Consider the following 25,159-nt stretch of genomic DNA (forward strand, 5'->3'; position numbering starts at 1 on the left):
CATGTAGCTCAGATTGGCCTTGAACCCTGCCTACCAAGTATTGAGATCAGAGGGGTGTGACACCACAACCTGCTTGAAGACCAATTCTTAAGTCATCTCTTAATTCTTCTCATCCTAGGGCTAAAATTAGACTCTGGATTTGTGTGACCTTTTTATTCAATTCTGACACTGTGCCCTGAGCTTGCTTTATGGAGGAGGACTTGGGGGCAGGGCTGATGGGGACACAGAGTGCTAGGTCCACATGTTGGAGTCACTGGTGACTGCTGGAAGAGGTTGAGTGCCCTGGTAGGTCTAGCAGACAGCCATGCAGGGCCCTACTGGAGTGTATACTGTCTCTCTCCTTAGCCTTGCAGCTGGAATCTCATGAGGGACCCTCTGGGGCCCCTCCTTCCACCAAGCCAGGAGTATCTATGCTGCTTAGGCGAGAGCATCCCAGTGTCTGCAGTCCTAGCTGTGATTAGTGAACTAGCTGGCTTTGTGGTAGAGTGCCCTTCTCCAAGTGCCCTCTGCAATCAAGGGCTTACCTACAGCATGGACTTAAATAGGATGTTTAATTTCCTAAGTAGATAGATTTTAGTGGTTACTCTGGCAACCAGGCCTGGGCTGGGCCCATTCTTAGCTGGGGGAGGAGACTGGTTGGTGAGATTTCTGTTGTTGCCCATGGATTTTGGCAGCAGTTGAGCCTGGGGGTATGATGAGGAAAACTGTCACTTAAGGGATGCTGCTGTCCACTCAGGCTCTGAAAGGAAACAAGTCAGATGCTAAGTAGACATTTAGGCAGTGAGTGGACATCCCTGGCCACTGATCTCCAAGACAGTGACTGGCATGCCTTATCCTCCAGGTCTTATTGTTGTTGTTTTAAGTAAAGATGTATTTATTATTTATACAGCGTTCTGCCTGCATGTACACCTGCAAGCCAGAAGGGAACACCAGATCTCATTATAGATGGCTGTGAGCCACCATGTGGTTGCTGGGAATTGAACCCAGGACCTTTGGAAGAGCAGAAGTGCTCTTAACCTCTGAGCCATCTCTCCAGCCCATCCTCCAGGTCTTGTATTGGAGACTTTAGAAGATTATAGAGAGAACACAAATGAGGTACTCTCCTGCAGGGAGGTCCTGGGGTTCTGATATGGCATAGCTTACTGCAGGGAGACAAGAGACCTTTTGGGTGCAGGAAGCAGCTGGAAAAATCACCTTGAACTGCTATCCATCCCACCTAATCTGGAAGTGCTCTGTTAAGGTTCTCCAGAGGGAAGGGGAGCAGGAGCTGGAGAGGGCAGCAATGCTATTGTCACAAGGCTGGACCTCAGGAGACGGAGAAGGAGGCATCTGGCCATTAGGGCTCAAAATCACTGCACAGGTGACTAAAAATCCTCTCTGCAGAAACAGTGCTGGTCTGGTGGCACTGTCTGTGACTCTTGCTAGTGCCAACTGTGGGCTGAGTGGTGCCTCTTTTAGAAATAGAAAGAACCATTGTTTCCTTCTCCATTATGGTAACTATGTCAGCCCTGAGCTGTGTGAGAAACTTTCTCTCCACCGGCATGATCTCTGTCCATTCTCCCAGCAGCTCCTTGAGGCTCAGAGAAGTTAAGCTAGCCTTATCCATTGTCACACAGGCAGCAGACACTGTGCTCTGGTCCTGACCTGCACACCAATGGATTCAGTTGTTCATGTAGCAATTATTTATTGTCTAGTTTGTGCCCTGACAACCCTTGGGGGTCCTGATACCTCTGAGCCCAGACTCAGGGCTCCCGCCTCTGGTCTCGGTCCCCCTGGCATGCTGGCAGCCTCTGCAGCAGAGGTGTGGAAAATGGCAGATGTGTGGTTTTCCAAAGTCTCCTAGTATGTGTCAGACAAAGCTGAAGGAGGAAACTGATTTCTAACCTACTGCCCAGTGAACAAGGCTCCAGTCACGAAAGCCAGGAGCATCACTGCTGCTTCTGCCGCACGCCCGTGTTCTCCAGCTCCCGGTCCCCTCCCTCACCCCATGTGTGCACATGGAGGCCAACTTTGAGCAAGCCAGTCTTTCATTGGTCCGATACTTGCAAATTAGGCTGGACTGGCTGGCCAGTGAGAACCAGTGATCTACCCATCTCTACTTCCCTGGACTTGGGAATACAAGCACAGCCACATCACGTCACCTGGCCTGCAGCCGTTGGAGTCTAACTGTGAAATGGCAGCAACTGAAAAACCCGGAATTGCTGGGAGCCATCAGTCCAAAAGGCTGTGGTGGCTGAGCTGTTCAACAGCACCCAGTGTCCAGAGTAACTCTTGGGTCCTGTGTATAAGGCCAGTGAAACAGGAGAGCTGGGTTTATGTCTATTTGATGCAATGAGTAGCACATGGCAGCTGCCCCCGCTGGACACAACCCCATCCCCTGTCATGGTGAGTTCAGGGTCAGGTCCTTTCCATGCCTGTGAAAAGGCAGGAGGGCCTCTGAGGCTGAAGCCAGGATTCAAATCCAAACTCTATCAGCTGTGTGACTTTGAGCAAGTGTCTCTGCTTCTCTGATCAGGTTTCACATATGTAAAGTTGGACCACTACTAGCATCTGCTTCAGACATTTGCTCTGAGGATTAAAAGGGAATTCGGTAAAGTGCTCTTGATCCCGGGAAGGAGAGAGCTCACAGACGCAGCTTCCCCGACTGGTGTTTGCTGGAAGCGCTAGTGCGGCAGCTCAGTGCATTAGCGCCAGGGCCTTCCTTGTGCTCCAGTCATTTTCTTCACCTGTTCCACACTACAGCTCTAGGGCACAACTACTATCCTCAGCGTTATCTGGCAGACGATAGACTTTAGTACACAGACAGATCAACTACACAGCAGGAAGGACAGAGTGAGGCTTTGAACATACTAGCTACTGACCGTGTACCTGGCCGTCTTTGAAGATATAGGTCTCTGGTCAGCGGTAGCCCACCAGCACAGACTTTATCAGGAATAAAATCCCTTGGATTCTTCCCCATGCTCAACCAGGAACTCAGTGTCCAGCCAGCCACCCACCCTAATAAGGTGGTGTGATGAGGATGGAACTAGGAACGTCGCTGGATGAACTCCCAGAACGTTGCCTTTAAGCTTCAGGGAACTGGGTTCTGAGCTTCAACACTGACCATGATGCATCTGCCGGGCTCCAGCTGCCTCTCGCTTGTCTGGGCTGCCTCCTGTCTTAGGCAAGCGTTCTGTTGCTTCTAAGATATACCATGACCATGGCAGCTCTTATAAAGGAAAGCGTTTCATTGGGTTTAGTCCATTACTGTCATGGTGGGGAGCATGGCAGCCTGCAGGCAGACATGGTACTGGAGAGGTAGCTGGGAGTTCTATGTCTGGATCCAGCAGCAGGGAGAGGGAGAGGGAGAGGGAGAGGGAGAGGGAGAGGGAGAGGGAGAGGGAGAGGGAGAGGGAGAGAGAGAGAGAGAGAGAGAGAGAGAGAGAGAGAGAGAGAGAGAGAGAGAGAGAGAGAGTTATTGGGCCCAGCCTAGGTATTTGAAACACAAAAGCCCACCTCCAGTGACCCTTCCTACAATGAAGCCACACCTACTCCAACAAGGCCACTGGTCCCCATAACATTCCCAAAGTATTCAAATATATGAGTCTATGGGGCTATTCTTATTAAAATTAAAAAAAAAAAAACCCACTAGCCCCAAGGTACGCCGCCAATGAGGTCTGCAAGGGACCACACCTGGCTCGTTTCTGAAACTGCCAGATTCCAGGAAGTCATTCTCTCCCTATCTATAAAGTGGTGTGGACTGGGATGTTCCTCCCAGCTGATGGTTGGTTATGACTGACTGTCAGCCATGATGGCAGAACCACATGCTAGAGAGAGCATCTGTCACAATTTGGGGATCTAGGTCCTGAGGGAAAAAGGAAGGAAGCCAGCCCAGCTGGGATAGGTAGGGTCTGTCATATGTGCTCTAGGACATTTAAAATACTCAAGGAAGGCTAGACATTGTTCAACTGGTAAAACTCTTACCTTGTCAGCACAAGAACCTGAGTCTGACCCCAAGAATCCACACCAAGGGTAGCAGGTGGTTGTACTCCCATCACCGGGGAAGTGGAGACAGGTAGTCCCCTGGGGCTCACTGGCCAGCCGGTCTAGCATAAGCAGTGAGGTCTAGGCCAAACAGAGACACCTCAAAAACAAACAACAAATCAAAATAAGCCCAAGATGGATGGAGCCTGAAGAATGACAACTGAGTTAACGTTTGGCACAGATGTATCCACATTTGCACACACACAGACTCTCTCTCTCTCTCTCTCTCTCTCTCTCTCTCTCTCTCTCTCTCTCTCTCTCTCTCTCTGTGTGTGTGTGTGTGTGTGTCTATTTCTGTGTCTCTCTGTCTCTGTGTCTGTCTGTCTGTCTCTTTCTGTCTGTCTGTCTGTCTGTCTGTCTGTCTGTCTCTCTCTCTCTCTCTCTCTCTCTCTCTCTCTCTCTCTCTGTCTCTCTGTCTCTGTCTCTGTCTGTCTGTCTGTCTGTCTGTCTGTCTGTCTCTCTCTCTCTCTCTCTCTCTCTCTCTCTCTCTCTCTCTCTCTCTCTCTCTCTCTCTCTCTCTCTTCCTCTCTCTCTAAACTCTTTCTTAAGACTCCCTGTGTTCTGCCCAATGTTTGGCTGTACCTCTCAGCATCACCTGCTGGGTGGAATTTTTCAGAGTGCATCTATGGAAGGCTGCCATCTTATTTTCTCTCTTCAACAGCTTCTGGTGTCTATTCTATTTGCCCTTCTGAATGAGAATTAAGCATCCTCCCTAGGGTCCTCTTTGTTACTTAGCTTCTTTAGGTCTATGGATTGTAGTGTGGTTATCCTGTATTGTATGGCTAATATCAGCTTATAAGTGAGTATGTTCCATGTGTGTCTTTCTAGGTCTGGGTTACCTCACTCAGGATAATCTTTTCCAGATGCATCCATTTGCCTGCAATTTTCATGATGTCTTTGTTTTTAATAACTGAGTAGTATTCCATTGTGAAAATGTACCACAGTTTCTTTATCCATTCTTCAGTGGAGGGACATCTAGGTTGTTTCCAGACTCTGGCGATTATGGATGAAGCTGCTATGAACTTAGTTGAGCAAATGTCCTTGTTATATGGTGGAGCATCTTTTGGGTATATGCCAAGGAGTGGAATAGCTGGGTCTTGAAGTAGAACTACTTCCAATTATCTGAAAAAGCTCCAGATTGATTCCCAAAGTGGTTGTACAAGTTTGCACTCCTACGAGCAATGGAGGCATGTTCCCTTTTGCCACAGTACCACCAGCATGTGCTGTTACTTGTGTTTTTTATTTTAGCCATTCTGATGTGTGTAAGATGGAAACTCAGAGTATTTTGATTTGCATTTCCCTGATGACTAAGGACATTGAGCATTTCTTTAAGTATTTCTTGGCCATTTAATATTGCTCTGTTGAGAATGCTCTGTTTAGCTCTATACCCCATTTTTAATTGGATTATTTTCTTTGGTTGTATTTAATTTCTTGAGTTCTTTATATATTTTTGATATTAGCCCTCTCTCAGGTGTAGGATTGGTGAGGATATTTTCCCAGTCTATAGGTTGTCATTTTGTTGACAATGTCCTTTGCCTTACAGAAACTTTTCAGCTTTATAGGTCCCATTAATTATTGATCTTAGAGCCTGAGCTGTTGGTGTTCTGTTCAGGAAGTTGTCTCCTGTACCAATGAGTTCAAGGCTCTTCCTCATTTTTTCTTCTAACAGATTTAGTGTGTCTAGTTTTATATTTGGTCTTTAAAACACTTGGACTTGAGTTTTGTGCAGAGTCATAAATATGGATCTATTTGCATTTTTCTACATGTAGACATCAAGTTTGACTAACACTATTTGTTGAAGATGCTATCTTTTTTCATTGTATGGTTTTGACTTCTTTATCAGTTCATTTCTGGGTCTTTGATTGGATTCCATTGATCCACCAGTGTGTTTTTATGCTGGTACCATGCAGTTTTTATTGCTGTTGCTCTGTAGTACAGCTTGAGATCAGGGATGGAGATTCTTCCAGAAAATCTTTTATTGTACAGGATAATTTTAGCTATTCCGGGTTTTTTGTTTTTCCATATGAAGTTGAGAATTGTTCTTTCAAGGTTTGTAAAGAATTGTGTTGGTATTTTGATGGGAATTGAATTGAATCTGTAGTTTGCTTTTGGTAAGATGGCCATTTTTACTATGTTGATCCTCCTGATCTACAAGCATGGGAGATCTGTCTATCTTCTGATATCATCTTCAATTTCTCTCTTCAGAGACTTGGAGTTTTTTTCATACACGTCTTTCATTTACTTGGCTATAGTTACACCAAGATACTTTATGTTTTTTGTGGCTATTGTGAAGGGTGTAGTTTCCCTAATATTTTTCTCAGCCTGTTTGTCTTTTGTTTTTTAGTTAGTTTGTTTGTTCATTTGCTTTAGTATTTTGAGACAAGGTTTCTCTGTTTGTCCTGTGTCTTTGTCCCTGGCTGTCCTGGAATCACGCTGTAGACCGGGCTGGCCTCTAACCCTCACAGAGCTCTGCCTGCCTCCGCCTCCTGAGTGCTGGGGTTAAAGGCATGCCCCACCATCAACTGGCCCACATTTCTTTTGTTTACAGGAAAACTACTGATTTTTTAAAAAACTTGATTTTGTATCCAGATACCTTGCTGAAGGTATTCATCAGCTGTAGGAGTTTCTTAGTAGAATTTTTGGGGTCATTTGTGTATACTATCATATCATACTCAAAGTGATACTTTGACTTCTTCCTTTCCAATTTATATCCCCATTGATCTCCTTTAGTTGTCTTATTGCTCTAGCTAAGACTTAGGTACTATACTGGAGAGATGTGGAGAGAGTGGGCAGCCTTGTCTTGTGCATGATTTCAGTGGAATTTATTTAAGTTTCTTTCAGTTTAGTTTGAGGTGGGCTCTAGGCTTGCTGTATATAGCCTTTACTATGCTTAGGTATGTGCCTTGTATCCCTGGTCTCTTCAAGACTTCTAACATGAACAGGTGTTGGATTTTGTCAAATACTTTTTCAGCATCTAAGGAGTATAGGTTTCACCTTTTCCCAACCCACTCTATTTTGGGTTCTTTAATGTTTATGTCTCCCTTCCAACCTACCTATCCTAGGTAGGAGAGAAAGGAGGCTTATGGGACCAGGAGAAGTAGACTTTTTTGGACTCAGTTCCTGGGAGCGATTCCTCTGGCATAGTCAGCAGGATTTCAGCAGACAAGCAATTTAGCCAAAATTGCTGCTGGAACCTGGAACAGGAGCTGGAACCTGGAGCTATGAAACCTTTGCTGGAACAGTCTCTCTAGGAGTGTCTCAAAGTGGAGCAATGAACAGCTAAACAATATCAAGACCCCATAAAGCCCCAGCCTCCTATTTTGGGCATATATATATATATATATATATATATATATATATATATATATATATATGGATATATATATATATCCTCTCAGAGTCTGTACTAGGATGTGTTTCAGCTGTCAAAAACCTAGCCACCCCCCACACCTCTAAGTGGATAAACATCACCTGCTCTCTTACAAGTCTGTTCCCCATCTCACACCTGGCATCAAAACAAAAACATGTTTACATCCATTACATATTCCACACCTAAGATCAAGACAAAAACATGTTTATATCCACTACAAAGGAGATTATCATGTGTTTCTTCCCCTTTCAGTTTGTTTATCTGGTGAGTTACATTATTAGATTTCTATATATTTAACCACCCCTGCATGACTGGGATGAACCTTACTTGGTCATAGTGAATGATATTTTTGATGTGTTCTTGGATTTGGTTTGCAAGATTTTATTGAGTATTTTTGCATCAATGTTCATGAGGGAAACTGGTCTGAAATTCTCTTTCTTTCTTGGATCTTTTTGTAGTTTACATATCAAGGTGACTGGGGCCTCATAGGATGAGTTTGGCAATGTTCCTTCCATTTATATTTTGTGGAATAATTTGAAGAATATGGGTACCATATATTCTTTGAAGGTCTGGTAGAATTCTTTGCTGAAACCATCTGTCCCTGAGCTTTTTAAAATTATTTTATTTTTTTGGGGGGGGGAGGGGGAGACTTGCTGACTGCTTCTATTTCCTTAGGGGATATAGGATTATTTAATTTTGTTTATTTGATCTTGATTCAACTTTGGTAAGTGAAATTTATCAAGAAAATTGTCGATTTCATTTAATTTTTCAAAGTTTGTGACATATAGGCTTTTGAAGTAAAAACCTAATGATTCTTTGGATTTCCTCAGTGTCTGTTGACATGGTCCCTTTTCATTTCTGATTGTGTTGATGTGGATACTGTCTCTCTGCCTTTTAGTTAGTTTGGCTAAGGGTTTGTCTATCTTGTTGATTTTTCTCAAAGAAACAACTCTTGGTTTCATTGATTCTTTGTATTGTTCTCTTTGTTTCTAATTTATTGATTTCAATCTTGAGTTTGGTTATTTACAGCCATCGACTCCTCTTGGATGTGTCTACTTCCTTTTTTCCTTAGGGCTTTCAGGTGTGCTGTTAAGTTGCTTTTATGAAATGTCTTTATCAAGGCATCTCATGCTATGAACTTTCCTTTTAGCACTGCTTTCATTGTGTCCCATAAGTTTGGGTATGTTGTACCTTCATTTTCATTGCATTTTAGGAAGTCTTTAATTTCTTTCTTTCTTTCTTTCTTTCTTTCTTTCTTTCTTTCTTTCCTTCTTTCTTTCTTCCCTGACCCAGTTGCACTGAGTAGAGAGTTGCTCAATTTCCATGTGTGTGTAGGATTTTTGTTATTTCTGTTGTTGTTGAGGTCCAGCCTTAGTCCGTGACAGTCTGATAAGATACAAGGTATTATTTCAATATTCTTGTATCTGTTGAGGCTTGCTTTGTGACTGATTATATGGTCAATTTTGGAGAAGGTTCTGTGAGGTGCTGAGAAGAAGGTATATTCTTTTATGTTTGGGTGCAATGTTCTGTAGATATCTGTTAGGTCTGTTTGATTCATGACATCTGTTAGTGCCATTATTTCTAGGTATAGCTTCTGTTTCATTGACCTATCCTTTGGTGAGCATGAGGTGTTGAAGTCTCCTACTATTAATGTGTGAGGATCGATGTGTGGTTTAAGCTTTATCAATGTTTCTTTTACAAATCTGGGTGCCCTTGTATTTGGGGCATAGATGTTCAGAATTGAAATGTCATCTTGGTGGGATTTTCCTTTGATAAATGTGAAATGTCCTTCCTCATCTTTTTTTTTAACTTCCCCATCTCATTTTATTAATTTTGGTTGAAAGTCTATTTTATTAGATATTAGAATGGCTACTTCAGCTTCCTTCTTGTGTCCATTTGCTTGGGAAACCTTTTTCCAGCCTTTCACTCTCACGTAATGTCTATCTTTATTGCTGAGGTATGTTTCTTGTGTGTAGCCGAATGATGAGTCCTGTTTACACATCCAGTTTGTTAGGCTGAGTCTTTTTGTTGGAGAGTTGAGACCATTGATGTTGAGAGATGTTAATGACCAGTGAGTGTTAGTTCCTTTTATTTTAATGCTGTTTTTGATAGTGTATATGAGAGTGTTTACTTTTTTTTTCCTGTAATGAAGTTATTTATATCCTGTTTTTTTTTTTTTTTTTTTTTTTGGAAACGTGTAGTTAACCTCTTTGGGTGGGAGTTTTTCTTCTAGTATGTTTTGTAGGGCCTTATTTGTGTATAGATATTGCTTAAATTTGGTTTTGTTATGGAATATCTTGTTTTCTCCACCTATGGTGATTGAAAGTTTCACTGGGTATAGCAATCTGGACTGGCGTCTGTGGTCTCTTAAGGTTTGTAAGACCTCAACCCAGGCTCTTCTGGCTTTTATGGTCTCTGCTAAGAAGTTAGGTGTGATTCTGATATGTTTGCCATTATATGTACTTGGCCTTTTTCCCTTGAAACTTTTAATATATTTTCTTTGTTACATACATTTAGTGTTTTGATTATTATGTGATGGGAGTATTTTCTTTTCTGGTCTAATCTATTTGGTGTTTTGTAGGCATCTTGTATGCTTTTAGGCACCTCTTACTTTGGGGGAAATTTTCTTCTATGATTTAGTTGAAAATATTTTCTGAGTCTTGGAGGCAGAATCTTCTCTTTCTTTCATTCCTATTATTCTTAGGTTTTATCTTTTCATGGTGTTCTTGATTTCTTGGATGTTTTCTGTTAGGATTTTTTTTTTAGATTTAGCATTTTCTTTGAGGGATGCATCCATTTCTTCCATTGTATCAGCTACACCTGATTCTTTCCTCCATCTCTTTTACTCTGTTGGAGATGCTTACCTCCATAGTTTCTGTTTTTATTCCTAAGTTCTCCATCTCCAGGATCTCATCAGTTTGTGCTTTCTTTATTGTGTCTATTTTCATCTTGAAATCTTGAACCTTTTTATTGATTTCCTTTACCTGTTTGTTTGTGTTTTCCTGCATTTCATTAAATGATTTGTTCAATTCCTTCACCTGTTTGTGTTTTCCTGCATATCTTTGAGTGATTTGTTCATTTCCTCTCTCAATTTGTTCATTTCCTCTCTCAGGTCTCAATCTGTTTGACTGTATCTTCCTGTATTTCTTTAAAGATTGTATTCCTTTCCTCTATTATCATCCTCATAAACATAGATTGAAGGTCATTTTCTTGTGTTTTAATTGTGTTAGCATATCCAGAACTGTTTCTTGTGGGACAACTGGGTTTTGGATATACTATATTGCTCTGGCTCTTGTTGATTAATTTTTTTTAATGTTGGCCTTTAGCCATCTGGTTGTCTCTAGCATTATTTGGTAGTTTCTGGTACCTGCTGGAGTTCTGGGGGAGGGGGCGTGGGAAGAGCCCTGGGCAGGAAACTGGATGGTCTCAGAGATTGGTGCCCTCATCAGATTGATGGGCACGATCTCAGCGAATTGCCGGAAGCTCTCCTCAGGTGTATGATTCTGTGGACTAACTGGACTCCTTAGGAGCCCTGGGGCTCTCCTCTCACCAGGGGAGACACCTGGAGACAGCTGGCATTTTTGCTCTGATGTTAATGAGCTGCAGCCATCTAGACACTGTGCTTAGACACTGTGCTTGCTGGGGGCAGCCATCTTGGAGAACCTGTGAGCCCAGAGGTTCTGGTTGGTCTCCCTAGGAGACTGGGTAAGCTTTAGAGCAGCAACTAGGGCTGTTTCCATGGCTCCTGGGCATCAGGAGAGCCAAGGTTGGAGCTTCTTGCTCCTGGTACCCGGAAGGCATTCAAGGGAAGGTGAGAGCAGCATGAAGGCAGGTGGCTAGACACAGAGATAGAGATCTGGTAGGAACCCAAGGACTTTTCTGGGGATTAGCCAGGTGACCTGAGATTGGACCAGTTTGTTCCCCTCATTGTGGGCTCTCCTCTCACCTGGGAAACAGACGCTGGTATTTTGGGTCCCACAGTTGGGTCTGTCAGTCTCTCTGAAGTCATTCCTTCCTGCTGATCAGATCAGTGTGCTTTCAGAGCTTCCCATCTTGGATCTCCCACATGAGGTCATTCTGGGGTGCATTGAGACACACTGTAGATAAGGCCCCCGTGATCACAAGACCAGTGTGAGGAGGAGGCCTGTCCATTTGTCCTGGTGAAGGACTCAGTCCAAAGGCAGACCCAAGTGAGGCTGGAGCAGCACATAAATGGACATTATATTCTCATTTTGTGGGTCCTTCTGTGTCACCTGGGGACCATCCATGTTATGCCAGTGCAGAAAGACAGAGCTTGAGGCTCAGGAGCATCTTTACTCTATCCTTTCCTGTGGGTGGAGAGATAAATAACACTGAGCTTTTGGTGAAGCCATTGTAGCCATCTTTGGGAATGAGGAATGAGCTTCTACAGCCAGCTTTCAACCCTTGAGGAGACAAAGGGTTGTGGTGGCTGAAGGGACAAGGTCCAGTCCACCCTGACCCTCACTTAGGACATGGCATAGAGGAGGGAATGGAGACAGAGAGATGACCAGTTCCTCTCTACCTCTCAAGTGGTGGTGGTGATGGAAGCCACCCACCGACACAGTGAGTTGTAGGGACTTTGGCAGGGACTTTGGAGTGTTCACTAGGGTTGCAGGAGTTGTTGTTGTTGTTGTTGTTGTTATTATTATTATTATTATTATTATAATTAATTATTTAGACTTTGGAAGCACATAGTCTTAGGGAGCCTGCATCTCAGCCACCAGCTCTGGTGTACCTCTCACCTTTCAATTACAAGTGGGAAGTTTCTATTTCTGAGACGCTGGTGCTGGGATGGAAGATGGTAGTTGGAGAAGACTGTAACAACCAGCCTAGATGGTGGTAGCAATGCTTCCTCCAGCCCATTTGAAAAACAGCCGAAAAGCAAGGTTGTGTCTGATTCAGTGCTATTACCCCTAATCATCACAGTGCTGAGGCCTGACCTCTGCCAGAATAAGCTCCTGCTGCAGCGGCTGCTGCAGGGCTGAGAGGGATAGCGGGCACTGCCTCAGGCCTGCGTGTGTGTGTGTGTGTGTGTGTGTGTGTGTGTGTGTGTGGTGTGTGTGTGTGTGTGTGTGTGTGTGTGTGTGTGTGTGAGAGAGAGAGAGAGAGAGAGAGAGAGAGAGAGAGAGAGAGAGAGAGAGAGAGAGAATAGGTTTGGGAAGGAGCCTGTCCCAGACATGTAGTACCCAGGGTAGGTACCATGATTTTTCTCTTACTGTCAGAATGTGGGCACTGCACTGCATTGTGGAATTCTGAGAATTGCTCTAAGGGTTTTATCTTATTATTTTATTTTCAAAGTCAGAACACATGTATACTGTGTTCTGGACACACGCCATCAGTGACAGTGAAGAGAGAGATATAACTCCACAGTGTCAGGCCAGCAGCCCAAGGAGATCCCTTATAATTAAGGCTCTGACTCAAGTAAAACTGGATCCTTGCCACATGAAAGAGAAAGAATTCCAGGATGAACCAGTATCTGGAGTTAGTATAACTAGAAAGAAAGGCACCTAAGACAAAGAGTAAGGCATACGTACCCAAGAGCAAGGCCTTTTCAGAAAAGAGTCAGGGTTAAGGGTTTAGCCATGGATGTAGGTGCCATTATGGCTAAGAATTTTTTTCTGTTCTTTTTCAATAACTGAGATTATAGAGAGGCTCAAGGGGTAACTTAGATAAGGCTATAATCTGATAAAATAAAACCAGGAGCCATTAGGGGTACAAGAGAAATATACAGGGTGTTTTCATTTGCTGCAAAAGAGGTTCCTGCTGAGGTTCTTGGGAGATTTCAAGTTCGTAGCTGGGAAGGAAGAAAGGCCTTAAATGTTAGTTGTGTATGTAGACCACACTGGCTTCAAACTCACAGAGGTCCTCCTGCCTCTGCCTCCTGATGCTAGGATTTAATGCGGACTCCACCAGACCATTAATTGTGTTGGAATTCTTGATTCTCGGCTGGGAGGAGATTCTGGAGGTGATGGGGCTCCTTTCTCCCGGTTTCTGTCTTTCTGTCCTTCTAATCTGAAAAGCCTTGCTGTCAGGAATGCTGAAGTGGAAGCATTAGGAAAGGTAAGGAAGCGGGTATAGGAAAGGACCAACCGAAGATGTCTGCCATGGACCGCTGCTGGGTGAAAAAGGCAGTCTCTAATAGTAGGCAGAGTGTGTTAGTTATTGCAGGCCACTGTGGCAGAATACCACAGGCTGGGTGGCTCAAACACAGGCATTTATTTTTCTTAGCCTCTTGGCAGCTGGATGTCCAAGGTCAGTGGGCCTGTTTCTGATGAACCTCCCTTCCTGGTTTGTAGAAGGGACTTAGTGCATCTTCATGTGGTCATCCCCTGCTCCAGACTGGGTTTCTCTGTGTAGCCCTGGCTGCCCTGGAAGTAACTCCATAGACCAGGCTGGCTTTGAACTCAGAGATCTGCCTGTCTTTGCCTTCAAGTGCTGCAGTTAAAGCTATTAAAGACAGTCTTAACTGTGGGATTAGGGTGTCCAAAAAGGATTTTATGACCTCGTTACATCACTGAACCTTAATGGCGTCTTGTATTAGTTAGATTTCTCAAAATTGTCACCAAATTAATCAGGGAGGAAGATCTATCTATCTATCTATCTATCTATCTATCTATCTATCTATCTATCAATCACATATATCAATTATCTATTATCTATCTATCATCTATCTACCCATCTATTTATCAATTATCTGTCTGTTTATCTATCAATCATATATCTATCAATTATCTATCTATCATCTATCTATCCATCTATCAATTATCTATCTGTCTATCTATCTATCTTTATTTCCCTTCACGAGTTTGAGGGGAAGGTGTGATGGAAGGAGCTCTAACTACCACTAGGTGTTTTTTCCCCACATTATATCTACAGCCAGGAAGTAGGGCCAGACTATAAAACCTCTAGCCTTACCCAAAGTGACTGACTTACTTCAAGGGAGCTGCACCTCCTAAAGGTTCCACAGCTCTCAAAAACAGCACCTCCAGCTGCAGACAGTGCTGGAGTCTGTTGCCATCCAAATCACCACACCTCTGTGACTCATGCCTTTAAGCCCAGTACTCAGGAGGCAGAGGCAGGAGGATCTCTGTGAGTTCAAGGTCAGCCTTGTTTACAAAGAGAGTTACAGGACAGCCAGGGCTTTTACACAGAGATGCCTGGCCTCAGGAAAAAAATAAATAAAGAAAGAAAGCAAGCCCAGACGAGGCTGGCTTAGGAGTCAGAATTATTCTGCAAGTTGATGTTATTTGATTGTATGTGTGTGCACCTATGTGTGTGTGTGTGTGTGTGTGTGTGTGTGTGTGTATGGATGTGAAAGTGGAGGCAAGAGATCCCCTTTGGGTGTTGTTCCCAGGCATAGTGTGGGAACTAGACACAGGGATACTGCGTTACTCTTTAAAATCACATTAATTTCTGTGTGGACGTGGGTGTGACTGGGCACATGCAAACCGTAGTGTGTATGTGGAAGTCAGGCAGATGGTAGGAAGTGGTTCTTTCTCAACATCAGGGTCCCAGGGGTGGAGCTAGGCTGTCTGGATGGAGAGCAGGCATTTGTACCCACTGAGACAGCTTTCTCCCATACCTTTCATGGCTAGCTCCTCTGTGCAGCCTAAATGTTATTGTCATAGTAACATGGTTACCAGGGGCTCATGTCTAAGATGCTTTATTTCACGTATGATCAGTTGGGCTCTCACTAGTCTGAAGCTCACTGCTGTGTAGGCTGGGTTGCCAGTCAGCGATGCCTTAGGGTTCCGCCTGTCTCCACTTCCCTCCAGCACTGGGGCTACAGTGTAGACCACCATGCTCAGCCTGTTTTACATGGGGCTTAAGGATTGGTGATTACACAGAGAGTGCTTTACCTGCTGGTCCATTTCTCAGGCTCATTATCTGATTATTTAAATAGTGGGCATGATTTTCTCATATAATCACTAAAGTGTATGTGGTTCTATGGTTGTTTGCAATGGAGCACACACACACACACACACACACACACACACACACACAGGCACACATGCACACAGAGGCACACATGTGCACACACAGAGGCACACATGCATGCAGGCACACATACACAGGTACATACATGTGCATATATGCATGCAGGCACAAACACACAGGCACACACACACAGAGGCACACACATGTACATGCACACAGGCACACATACATGCACACACACACACTCTTAACCCAGAGTGATTTGGTAGGAGATTGTCCTTTGATGCATAGTTGGTGCCATTTCTTTATCTGAAGCACTTTATGTCTGGCTCCGGGCTGCCTGCTGCTCTCGCAGAAGGTGATTCTCAAATGGAGGAAGCACAGATGTTGCCCCTCCCTGCTTTTCTTCCTGCTTGTCCTCAGCTCGACTGTACAGCCTAAGCATTAGTTATTATCATGGTGACAAGATTACCAGGGGACTTTGTGTAAAACATTTTCTTCCAAATATGATCAATTGGGCTCTTCAGGAGACAAACACGCTCATTTCATTATGCCAAAGTGCCCTATTTGGTACCCAATTTCCTGCCACCCTCCGCCTCCCTGTTCTCACTTGGGGAAGAATGGGCGTGAAGACAGATGCGCACAGGCTTGCTTACCCAGGGCTCTTTAACAGCATCCAGGGCCACTTCTCCATGAATCAGTGCTCTGGGGAGTGTGACTGCCATTTATTATGCTATTAGTCTCACCAGGACCTTCTAATTTGTCCTTCACAGGCACGTACTCCAGCCACACAGATTGAGGAATTGCGTCTCTGCGCTGTAATAAGACAATGCCTTCAGCAGCGCCCTGAAGCACAGCAGCACATTCTGAGCTTGGTCATGGCCTTAATTTCTATCTGGACCAAGAAAACACGGACATTCTGAGAAGCTGCAGTTTTCAGTGTGCTGGTAGAAATGTGAGGCGTGGAACTTTTCCCCTGTTCTCTTTCCATGGCCTTTGAGGACTTTGGGTGGTGAGTGGGACGAACTTGGGGCTCAAAGAGCAGACCGAGGACCTTAGTTCTGCTCTGTGTGTGTGGTCCTGGCGAATGATGTAACTGCTCTGGGACTACCTTCCCTCACCTATAACATGGGTGTGATTATAAGCATCCCGTGTGTTTGGTCAGCCTTGGCTGTGTCTCAGCATCTCTATTAAGCTCATCAGGAGGCTGTCCCTTGGTTTCCTTTTAGGGAAACCCCTTTCACTGTGTATGCCCTCAAGTCAAGGTGTCCTGCCTTCGTGAGCAACTCTGGGGACCCTCAGGATGACCAAGGCTCTTTGTTCTGGTGGTCACAACTGTGCCCAGGCCAGATCCAGGCCTTCCTCCAGGTACTCTGACCCCATTTCTCCAACTATTTTGTTCCTGTGAGCTAAGCAGTCTCCCTTGGCGAGGATCTTTTCTGCTTCTGTCCTTCAGGGCCGTCTCTCTTGCTTGTGACCAAAGTTCACTTACTGCAGCTCTGAGCTAGCCCACCTGCCCTCCTCCAGAGGACAATAGAAGCCAGGGTGATTTTGAATTGCATCTCTGTATGTGGGATGAGCCGCCTGAAGTCTGATCAATTTGCCTAACCCTCAGGAGAGCAGGGATTGCAGTGTTGTACCCTGCTATGTAGCAAATCGAAATGTGTTAGCCAGAAGCAATTGCTGATCAAGTTGCATTAAATGTGTAAAACCACTTTAGAATGAACACCTTCTTATTTTCGAAAACTAAACTAAACTACTTTTTTGTGTGTGAGAAGTTAGGGTTCATAGAAAACTGCACAGAGGATCAGACAATCATATGGCCATCCACCTGAGTTAACAGCTGTGAATACATTGTCTATTTTCTTCTACACATTAAAAAACAAGCACTGTGAATGTAGAAAAAGCTCTTCGGCATGACATTGGCTCTCTCTGCTTTACTCCCTTGAGCCGCTGAGTTAACCTCCAGCAACCATGTGCCAGGATGCACACCATGGTGTGGCTGTCCTGGGGAGACATGGCACAGAGGTCTACTGTACTCAGAAGGATCTCCAAGGACAGGTCAAAGTAATGACTCTAGCAAAGTCCAGCTTAGTTCTTATTGGGGTGACTTACAGGAGCAGGGATGACTCAGGCAGGCAGCTCCCACTCCCTGCCAAGCCCACCCCAGCACAGGAGATGGTTCACGCAGCTGCCTTTTCCAGCTCTCTCCATCACTTGCAGACAGTTCCTTAGGCCTGAGAGTCTACTCTTTCAGCAATTTGCTGCTTTTATAACCTTAGGAGGGGCCTTGTGAATTTTGGACTTGAGTTTTTGTGGGACTTGGTTACTTCTTCAGTTTCAGACTCCCTTGCCCCCCTAGAAAGAATGCTTCAATTTGGAGGACATTCGTACACACACACACATTTCCACATGCACACCTACACTTGTGTCCCTTGACAAGATTCATATCAGTGTACCAGTGTCTTAAGAGACATTCTGTCTGTAAAGTTTGACATCTTGCTTTTCATTCAACATTGTTTTTATTTGTCCATTTGTTTGTTCATTTGCTTTTTTCTGAGTATGAGTATTTTGTCTGCATGCATGTCTGTGTACCACACGTGTGCTCAGTGCCTGTGGAGACCAGAGGAGTGTGCCACAACCACTGGGGCTGGCATTATAGATGGCTGTGATCCTTCAATGTGAGAGAAACCCTGGTCCTCTGAAAGAGCAGTCTGTACTCTTAACCACGGATCCATTTCTCTAGCCCAATATTGTTTTTAAAATTATTTATTTATTTATTTATTTAGTGTGGTTTGGTGTACATGTGTTTATTTGGCCTGTGTCATGGCACATATGTAGAGGTCAAAGGGCAACTTGTGGAAGTTGGTTCTTTTTTTCTACCATGAGGGTCTCAGGAATTAAATTCAGATCATCCGGTTTGGTGGCATGCATCCTTACATAGTGATTAATTTCTTTCATTCCTGAACATCTTAAAATGTATGTATGTATGTATGTATGTATGTATGTATGTATGTATGCATGTATTTATGTATGTATGTATGTGGACCTGCTTGAGTTTGTGTGCATCATGTACATGCAGACACCCTAAGAGGCCAGAGGATGCTGGATCCCCTGGAATTGAAGGTACAGGCTGCTGTTGTGTGTTGCCTGACGCGGGTGCTGGGAACTGAACCTGGGACACCGGTGACAGCAGAAGGGTTTTAGTTAGGAAAGGGTTAAGGGTAGGGTAACTGCTGAACTTTCTCTCCCATCCCTAACATTATTTTTTAAGTCTATGTTGATACATATGATCTAACACACACATGCAAATGGAGAGCACGTAGAATGTATATTTAAACCAGTTAATTCTCTACACTCAAAGGAGTGTTCACAAGAGCTTGCCCTACAAGGTGGAAAATTCCATATCTGACTTCTGTGGTAGGCTGTGATCAAAATGCAGGTACATAATATACAGTTTACATAGCCAGCATGATGGCGCATGCCTCTAATCCCAGCACTTGGGAGGCAGAGGCAGGCGGATCGCTGTGAGTTCGAGGCCAGCCTGGTCTACAAAGGGAGTCCAGGACAGTTAAGGCTACACAGAGAAACCCTGTCTCAAAAAACCCAAAAAACAAACAAACAAACAAAAACCAAAACAAAACAAAAAAAAACAAAAGTCAAAGTAGCATCTGATGCCACAATGCAGACAGCAAGCTTAAAGCCAGGATAAATCCTCCTCTCTTAATACCTGGAAAGCAGAGACGGTATGTTCCCAACTCCCTGCAGGTGCGGCTCTGGATGGGCTCAGATCTTTGATCAGATAGACTTGTTTGGGACTTGAATTCAGAGCAGAGTTAAGGAGTGAGAGTTACAGCATCCATTTTCTGTGTTAGGCTCTAACAGACACATATGGCCTTGGAGCCAGAAGTCTTTCCTGACTTAGCCACTAGTGGTATAGACCTACAAGTCTTAGTTACTGACCTCTGCCCACCTTCTGCTTCCTGATCAGAACAGAAAGGGCAACTCTTTTACTGTGTGGACCAGCTCTGTGGATGTGCTTGGGTATGGTTTCTTAGCTTAGAGATTATTCATTCTTTGTAAGCCGCATGGCTCCCTGAAACTGTCATTTGGGCCCATACTATCTACAACGGTTCTGTTTTCTGTGCTGGAAATTTGACCAATAGAATCTCTAAAAATTGGAGTGTTTAACACCTAGTATGTCTCCCACTTTGCACTCTGAGAGTACGTCCTGACAGTGATGCCTTAAGATTACGCATCAGGCCATCCAAAAGTGCATCCTGAACAGTTAGTAGGTTCTGCCCTAGTGTTGACTATATGAAAGGTAAAATGAGATGGTCCACATCAGTGCCGGGGACACCATTCTCCCATCTTGTAACTTAAAAACCACAGGGTGCTATGATGGTTAATCTTGTCAACTTTATAGGATTAGAATTTCCATGGAAACACACATGTGAGTGTATCTAGGCAGGTGTTTCCAGAAACAGTTACTTGGAGAGGGAAGACCCACCTTGAAAGTGGGCCACATCATCCCAGGGGCTTGGGGTCCAAGACTGAAGAAATAGGAGAGGCCCCACCTGAGCACCAGCATCCGTCTCATTCTGGCTGCTTTCTGGCTGCATGTGACGTGACTAGCCGCTTCAGACTCCTTTCACCATGACTTCTCTGCTGTGATGTGCTGTACTCTTAAATTTAAGCCTAGGCAAACTTTCAAGTGGCTTCTTGTAAGGTCACAAGAGAGAATAACTAACACAGGTGCCTTTGACCCATTGGGCTATTCTGCAGGTTTGAGCACCAGAGTAGGTCTTGATACGTTGATTCTAAAGGCTCAAGAACCTTGAGACCCCACTGTGCTAGAGGAAGGAGGGTGTTGTCAAGGTCACTTGTGGTTTTAGGCTTACAAAGGGTACCATTAGCTCCTGTCCCACCAATGGGATACACTCAGGAGCAGCCATTCAGGTTCTGAGAACAGATAAGCTGCCACTTCGCCTGGCCAGCTTAGCAGGCAGAAACAGCTGCTTCCCTGGCAGCTTCATTGCAATCACATCTGGGAGGGTCTGTTCTGACAAAGCGTTGGCTTTCGCATTAATCATGCTGTAAGCCTTGAGATCTGTCAGCCACAAGAGGGAATGAAAAGGCAGATACCTTTGAGTATAAATGAGTCAGGCAGCTTCAGGGACAAACATGCTGCTTTTTTTCTTTTCATTTTTCTCTTTCAGAGTCATAAATAAGCTTATGAATTATTTACCCCAAACTTCAAAATAAGGAACACTGATGGAGATGAAGAGGGGCCTTTTATAGTGGGGGGAGGGGGGAAGAAAAGTGTGTGTGTGTGTGTGTGTGTGTGTGTGCGTGTGCGTGTGCGTGTGTGTATGTGTGTGTGCGTGTGTGCGTGCGTGTGTGTGTATGTGTATGTGTGTGTGTATGTGTGTGTGTGTGTGTGCGTGTGTGCGTGCGTGTGTGTGTGTGTATGTGTGTGTGTATGTGTGTGTGTGTGTGTGCGTGTACATGTGTTGTGAGATCCATTAGAAGCTGTAATATTTGTATATATGTGTATATTCATAACAGAGCTTCAGAATGCAGGGAGTAGAAAACAATAGCGTAAAAGGAGAAATGGGCAAACCAATGGCCGTTGCAGGAATTCTCCTGCTCCCCTCCCAGTAACTGGTATAGCAGAGGGCTTTGTAGACAGAGGCTTTGGAAGATCGCAGCAGCACTAGCAACCATCTTGACCTAGATGACATTTATAGATCTCTTGGCTGAGAACAAATAGTCTTTTCCCCATATAAATGGAACACTCACCACGATAGGCTTTTTTTGTACTGGACCATAAAACAAAATTTCAAAAAACTTGAAAAGGTTAAGAATCCGTTAAGTACATTTCCCTATAATGTACATTATACTCACAACAGATAGGATCCATAGTTCAATGTATATATGACTTCACATATACATATAAAAGCATACACATGGTGACAAAACACAAGGAGGGCCTACTTAGTGGAGGAAGGACCAACAGGGGAGAAAAAGACAGAAAAGAGAGAGTAATGGGGCAAACATAGACATAGAACAGTGATATACATGTAATAACGAAACATCATTTTTCATGATAACTAAAAAGTGAGTGAAAACAAAAGCAAGGCATATGGAACAATGAAATATTTAAAAATTAAGTGACACAATTTTATTTTATTTTTATTTTTGTCATGTCAGGGATTGAGCCCAGGGCCTACTGAGTGATGGGCAAGTGATTTCCCGCTGAGCCACATCCCCGACCCAATAACATTTTTTTCAAATGTTAAATGTTCAAACATCAAGATTTAAAAAGTTATAAGTATGTATGCCTGTGTGAGTTTATGTGCACCATGCACATTCAGGTGCCCTCAGAGACCAGGGGCCAAGATTCTGTAGGACTGGAATTTCAGGCAGCTGTGAGCTTCCTGATGGAGGTCCCAGAAAACAAACCCCACTTCTCTCAAAGCCAGTAAGGACTTTTAACAGCTGAGCCACCTCTCCAGTACCCTGAACCCAACTGGTCACAGAAAAAAAAATCACAAGGATTGGCCATTTCTGAATGTAAATCATGGTGGTTTCTTTCCCTCTTAGCAGTAGCATGGGCAACTTACTCTTACCTGCCTAAATCTACATCAGTTTTGTTCCACAAAGTCTTAATAAAGCCCCTGGTTGTGGGTAAACGGGAGTGGGGGTGGGGTCGGGTGGATGGTCATGTGATGAGGGCCTTGATCTAGTTCACGGTGTCATTTGGGCTGTGATGGTTGTGCAAGTAAAGGAGCCCAGAGAGAAAGAGTCTTGCTTGCCTCAGATGGACACTGGGAGAGGTGTGGGTAGCATCTAAGGCACCCTCCTCACCAATAAAAAAAAAGCCTCCTGCCTCTGTGGACCAGGGGCTAAGGGAAGCACTAGGAATGGAGAACTGTCCTGGCCAAACCCCATCTAAACAGAGGAAATCGTGGGGGTGAGCCTGGCATGTTGGCCCATGCCAAAAACGTTAGTCATCTACGCCAAACCCCTTGCGTTTGAGATGCTGAGTTCTGTTTGATTGTAATTTTTAGTGTAGTTATGAAAACCCATGGTACAAGAAGTTATATAATTGCTTATAATAAAACTGAAAGACATCTGCACTGAGATCACTGTGGAGCTGAAATAATGTCAACACTGGGTTCTTTTTGTGAATGGATTTTTGAGGACCATGCTACGTCCCCGTTGAAGTGTGTGCACTTCTTAGCTGCAGCCCCTGCCAGGGAAATGTTGGAGTGACTCCACAGTGGAACATACGGGGTGTGGTATCTGAGATGCTTTCCTGCGGAGAGCTCTGCCCGGAGGTGCTGCAGTCAAACTTTTCCCAGGGCAGGTTCTATCCCTGCAGGCATGGCGAAGCACCTCAGTGCTCACTTCCCAGAGGACACCAAGAAGAACTCACCTTCTCCTGAGGAAAGCAGCCCGCCTTCTACAACAGACATCACTGCACTCAAAAAGCCACTGAGACAAATGGCAGGGATCTTCCATGTAGAACATAGAATGAAGAGGCCATCCCATGCCTTCTCTCTGCAGAGGGGAGAGACGCTTCTGGGTGGAACAATAGGGCTGAGAGCTTTGCACTATGGAAGAGGCTTGGGTTGGTTATATAGAGTAATATGGGAAATTTCACTAGCAGGGATAGCATTATGTAATTGCTATTTTATTTTTTTGGTGCAGAGCAATATATGAGACAGAAATAGAACAAAATAGATGATCCTCCTTGATAGACACACTTAAAGTAGAATGTGCCTTTTCCACAGCCAGAATGAGCTGGACAGAGTGACTTATGTGGAAGGACAGAAAACTTGGCAGTGGACTGCATTCTGCTAGTGGCCCAAGGCAGGACAGAAGTGAGGCCACATGTAAAACTAGTGGGGCTGGACAAGGCCATTCTCCAATGTTCTGGCAGCAAACTCCCATTTTCCCATGCTGGACTAACGTGGGGGGTAAACCAAGGCAAGAGAAGGAAACTGTAATTAGGGCCCAGGCCCCATAGGAAGACCTCACATATTTTTTAAAGATTTATTTATTTATTACACATACAGGATTCTGCTTGCATGTACACCTGCACACCAGAAGAAGGCACCAGATCTCATTATAGATGGTTGTGAGCTACCATGTAGTTGCTGGGAATTGAACTCAGGACCTCTGGAAAAGAGCAAACAGAGCTCTTAACTGCTCAGCCATCTCTCCAGCCAGGAAGATCTCACACTTGTGGGAAGCTTTTCCACACAGGAGTCTGAGATGCACTGTGCTATAGACTAAAAATGTTTCTTGACTGAGATTCTTAGATTTAGGACACTTCACGTCCAGAGGAGAGACAGTTCTTCTGGGAGCCACTGGCTGGAAACTGGGAGCACGTGCCCAGGACGATGGCACCGCTAGGAGCCACACGGCTGGGCAGAGAAGGGTGTACGTGCTTCAGGACCTCTGAACAGCAGCCACACTGTCTAGAAAGCTCTGATTTTCCTTCTTTCTAATCACATCCCCACTGGGGTGCGGGGTGGGGTGGGCTGACTTTGGCTCCTGCAGAGGTGGGGAAGCCTGGTGGGTGGTTCAGGAAGTTAAGCTCAATGCTCTGTTACTTTCCCATGTGGGTCTCCATGCTGCAGTGGCCTCCCCATCAGCACCTCAGCTCCTACCTCTACACGCTTCAGCCATCCTCAACTCCCTGTCTGCTTGTGGGTTTTTTCCAGGTGCCACTCTGGCTCCCCAACAACTGGCCCTGTGTACTTAGCTATTTGTCCTGCCCAGCCTCCTGTCCTGTCCTCCTGCCACCTCTCCAGGCACTTGTGTTTTCTTTATGTCAGCCTCACTCATTTTCCAAGGCTCACTCAAAACAAGACCTGACTAATCTTCCTCAGGCCGCAGTCAGCCACTTTCTCCTTTGGGTGGATTAGGGGGGCAGCCGGGCTTCAGGAAGAGCAATGTTCAGAAGCCTGGACTGTGTCTAACGTCTCCATTAATCTGAGAATCAGAGGAGTCTAGTCAGATGGTTGTTTCCTTCACTGGGTAGGAACTAAGTCTGCTCACCGCCCACAGCACCATCATTCTTCTGGGGTCTTGTATACAAGGAAGGGTTATACTCCCTTCCAAGTTCAGCAACAAGGGCTCTCGGGGAGAACTCCAGCCTTGCTCGGGTTCACTGACCAACACCGACTCAACCAGCTGTTAAAGTCAAAGTCATTATTGATACGGCCGGAATGTGAGTTAGTTTTATTATTACCTAACTCTCATAGGGGGTTCACACCGGTCTGGTGGCCATCTAAAGTCTCACACTTTTCTCCCTTTTCCATACAACTCAATAGATAGACATTTGAACTTTCCAGATGTTCAATAGTTTTTTTTTAAAAAAGATTTATTTATTATTATGTATACAGTGCTCTGCCTTCATGTACACCTGCACGCCAGAAGAGGGCATTAGATCACATTATAGATGGTTGTGAACCACCATGTGGTTGCTGGGAATTGAACTCAGGACCTTTGGAAGAACAGGTGGTGCTCTTAACCACTGAGCCATCTCTCCAGCCCTCCAGATATTCAATTGTTAACCATATGTTTTCTACAAAACTGCAATGTTAGAAAACGGTACTTTTCCGCCTCCCCCAAGACGGCCTCACTACGTAGCTCTGGCTGTCCTGATGCAGACCGCGGTGGTCGGGAACTCACAGAGATCTGCTGCTTGCCTCTGCCTTCCATGTGCTGAGATTAAAGGTGCACACACTGTGCTGGGCACAGTGAGGTACTTTTGTGTGTGGTGAGCTTCCT

This window comes from Acomys minous, assembly GCF_964271855.1.
Source record: "Acomys minous genome assembly, chromosome: 2".
NCBI classification, from domain to species: domain Eukaryota; kingdom Metazoa; phylum Chordata; class Mammalia; order Rodentia; family Muridae; genus Acomys; species Acomys minous.